Here is a 4,294-nt window from a genome sequence, read left to right as displayed (position 1 = left end):
GCCTGGCGGTTACAGTCCATGGGTTCGCAAGAGCTGGATACCACCTAGCGACTAAACAGCAACCGTTGCCAGCACACAACATGTGAGTCACGGCAATAGGACTCAAAGCTAACTGTTCTGACCCCAGCACTCATGTTCTTTCGCTGAAAGCACTGTGATGTGGAGGGAAGATGGGCTCCTGGCCCAGGCAAATGTAGATTCAAATCCTAGGTCTCATCTTGTTCCAGCACTTGCTAATAGCGTGGCCTTGGACAGTTACCCTTTTGGGGTCTCAGTTTCCTCATCTGTGAAATGGAGGACCTAACACCTATCTCATGGGACGGTTGGGAGGATTACATGAGTTAGTGCCTGTAAAATTTAGCAAGACAGCAGGCTTGAAGTATGTCTAAATTGATGTTACCTCCCTTTTTCTTGACTTTCTTCCATTTTACGAGAGAAAAATAAATTGAAGATATGTTTTATGGTAGCTTAACATAATTGTACAACACAATGGTTTTCACAAAATGTACCCTGAAATCAGACAAAAGAACATTTCCACTCATCCCACCCTGGGCCCCCCTATCCCTCCCTTCCCAGTTACCATGTCCTTTCAAAGGTAATCATTATCCTAACTTCTAACACTGTAGATCCATTTTACCTGCTTCTGACTTAAATAAATGGAATCATCTAGTATATTCTCCATTGTGTCTGCTCGCTTTCACTCACCATATTTATGAGATTCATCCATGATGCTGCATAGGTTAGAGTTTGATCTCTCGTTTCTATATAGTTTCCCAGAGTGTGAATATACCCAATTTATTTATCATTTCCATTGTTGATACATATGCTTTGTTTCCAGTGTTTTGCTTGTACTAAAATACTGCTCTGAACATTCTCCTGTGTGTCTTTTGATAAACTTACATGTTTTTCTGTTAGTTCTAAGAAATGTATGTTTGGCATCAGTAGAAACTGCCAAGCTGTTTTCCAAAATAGTTGTTCTGATTCTCACTCCGACTATCAGCGCTGGAGTTCTGATTGGTCCATAGCCTCACCAAATACTTGGTATTGTCTCTTTTTTCTTTTAAGCACTCTGCTGAAAATGTAGTGATATTTCACAGTGATTTTAATTTTCATACCCCTGATTATCAAAAGAGTTGAGCACTGTTTCATATGTTTATTGGTCACTTGGAGATCTTCTTATGAGAAAGCCAGTTCAAATGTTGTGTTCCTTTTTTCTACTGAATTATCTGCCTTTTTCCTATTGATTTATAGGGATCCTTACATATTCTGAATATGAGTCCTTTGGGAGATATGTATTCTGCAAATATCTTCTCCAACTCTGTAGCTTGCCTTTCTGCTTTCTTAGCTGTGTGGTTTTACTTTTTATTATCAATTGATGTTATTAATTTTAATGTAGTTTAATACATCAGATTTTTTTCCCCTTATGGTTAGGCATTTTGTGCCCTGTTGAAGAAATCTTTATTTAGCCTGGATCCAGAAGATATTCTTCCATGTTTTTGCTTTTTTTTTCTAAAAGCTTTCATTTTAGAATTATAGTTTAATTTAGAATTAAATTTTCATTTAGAATTATAATTTATCTGTCTGGTGTGAGGTAGGGATTTAATTTTTTTTTTCAAATAAAGATATCCAGTTAACTTAGCATCACTTATTGAAAAAGGTCATCCTTGCCCCCACGACGTGACAGTCACCTTTATCATAAATGAGGTGACTGAACATGTGTGGGGGTCTGATTCTAAACTATGCCATGTTTAAACAGTCTAGTCCTCTATCATTTCACCTGTAGAACACTATCTTTATTATTACAGTTTTAGGTAAGTCTTCAAGATACTTTTAAAGAAACCAGTACCAATATCTTTCCAACCCAGGAAATCTGTGCCCCCTCCCTTGTCCCAGGTAGATCGTGCTGGTGCTAAGTCATCCTTCCAGTTAGTTGGGTGAAAAGAGGAAAAGGGATAGGGAGAGAGTAGAAAAATGTGTTATAAAAGTTTCTTCTTCAGACTAATGAGATTGGAGCAAGTTGTCATGTGTTATTCATGGTGAGAAGAACCCAAAGATGTAAGAAATTTCACAGAGCAATGAGAAGAGGTTGGGAATAAGAGTGAGAATTCCTGAATTCTAGGCTCAATCATGTCATTCACAAGTTGTGTGACCTTGAACAGCCTGGTTCCTCTGTCTGGATCCCTTTTCCTTCTGTAAAAGAAGGGGATGGAACTACATGTCTTCCTTTGTCCCTTCTATCTCCGAGAGTCTCCAAGAGAAAGAGAAACTGGTATAGGAAATGCCTTTCCAGTCTATAAAGGTGTTTTCTATTACAGCAATAGAACTTTCTATCCTTATTTATCCCCATGCAATATCTACTCAAAGATATGAACTCTGGACTTCCCAGGTTGCACTCAGTTCAGTTCAGTTCAGTCGTTCAGTCGTGTCTGACTCTGCGACCCCACGAATCACAGCACGCCAGGCCTCCCTGTCCATCACCAAATCCCGGAGTTCATTCAAAGAATTCGCCTGCCAAGCAAGGGACCCAAGTTCAATCCCTGGGTCAGGAAGATCCTCTGGAGGAGAACATGACAATCCACTCCAGTATTCTTACCTGGAGAATTCCATGGACAGAGGAGCCTGGCAGGCTACAGTCCATAGAGTTGCAAAGAGTCGGACACGACTGAAGTGACTTAGCACAAATGCACACATATGAACTGTGCTAGGCTGGATGTCTCCTCTGTATTCATCATGGTCTTGTTCATGTCTTCCTCTGAGCTGGGATTTGGTCTCAAAAGGGACAGGTGTGGTTTTGGTGTGAGACAGACATGGGTTCAAATCCTGATTGTGCAACTTACTTGCTGTTTGACTTTGGAATAATCACTCCTCAACTTCCAGCCTCGGTTCCTTTGTACGTAAAATGGAGGCTAAGAACATTTCCCTCCTCATGCGCTTTTGCTTCCCTAGAGTACTTCCACAAGGACAAGCACTTTTTACAAACTTCATAGTGTGGCTACAGTTCTAAACTCACTGTTAGATGTCTCATCACCTCTGACCTGTCCAGTTACTTAATTACTTCCCATCCCCACCTGCCACAGTCCAGCCAATAAAGGTATCAACCAATTAATCATTTACCTGGAGCCAACCCAAGGTAACACACACCTGCTCAGAGATTACCTGGGGTTTATTTTCAGTCTGAGTTCCCAAATGCTTCAATCCTGGGGAATGTGGTTGTGAGGGTTTTTGAGGTCAGAGGAGGAGGGCGGCAGGAAGAACTAACATGGGATCAGAAGAAGTGACTATGTCCGTGGAGTATTTAGTCCAGGCCTGAATGCAGGGCAAACACTACGTAGTGATATCTGCTGGTATTTCTATCATTATTACACCTGTTCAGTTAAAGGACAGCACAGGTGTTCTTGGTAAAAGACACCTATGATTCTGCCCCTTAGGTGGGACACAGTTAAGGTGGCATTACCTCTTCCCATGATGAGAATAACTACAGGATTCCACCCTCCCAGCGGAATTCAGCTTTTGGTTGAAACAAAACCACTGCAGGTTCTTTCTTTGGCAGGAAGTGGAGAAAGAGTGAGAACAGATGGGTAAGTCAAGAAGCTGTCTTTGTTCTCCACCCAGTGGCTCCTAGGGAATGTTTGCCTTCCCTTTAGGAAACAGGAGTCTCCTGTAACCAGACTCTGAACTGTCATAAGCTCCTGTGGCCAGAGAGCAGGTCTTAGCTTCCACTGGTCAAAAGAGGACCACTTTATCTTCCCCACTGCAACTCTGTGCCCTGCAGAGGCTACTGCCTGCTGCTTCGTGATGGCTCTGTACTAGAATCGCCCCCACACTTCATCAGATGTCACAGAGAGGTCTTGCCTTCTCCTGTGTCTCTCCTTCTGTGTGGCTGGAGGGGCGCAGGCCGGGCACACAGGCCCTCAGCAGGATATAAGAGCAGATCTGTGCATTGCATGCGGTTTCCAGCATATTTGTTTGATCCGTGTCCAGGTTCGCTTAGACATCTGCTTCTAAGCTGACAGCTAAACATAAAAGCCGTCCCAAGTGGCTGTTTTCAGGTCTTCAGCGCTGGTGAGCCACAGTTGGGAAAGCTTTTCCTCCCCTGTGCCCCTAAGTGAATTATCACATGTTATCAAGTCAGAGCTTCAGGGTGGCCCGGCTCTGCCGCTCCTCCTCTGATGATCCATCAGCCACCAAGTGGGTGATTAAGATATCCTCTGCCCAGGAGTGTGCATCAATCTGCCGCTCAGCTGTCCTTTCCAAGGGGCATGGCAGAGGGTGCCAGGCATTTCTGCTCCCTGAA

Source organism: Ovis aries, chromosome 15 (genome assembly GCF_016772045.2).
Source record: "Ovis aries strain OAR_USU_Benz2616 breed Rambouillet chromosome 15, ARS-UI_Ramb_v3.0, whole genome shotgun sequence".
Taxonomy (NCBI): domain Eukaryota; kingdom Metazoa; phylum Chordata; class Mammalia; order Artiodactyla; family Bovidae; genus Ovis; species Ovis aries.
The sequence above is the reverse complement of the archived record's forward strand: the minus strand, read 5'-3'. Positions refer to the sequence as shown.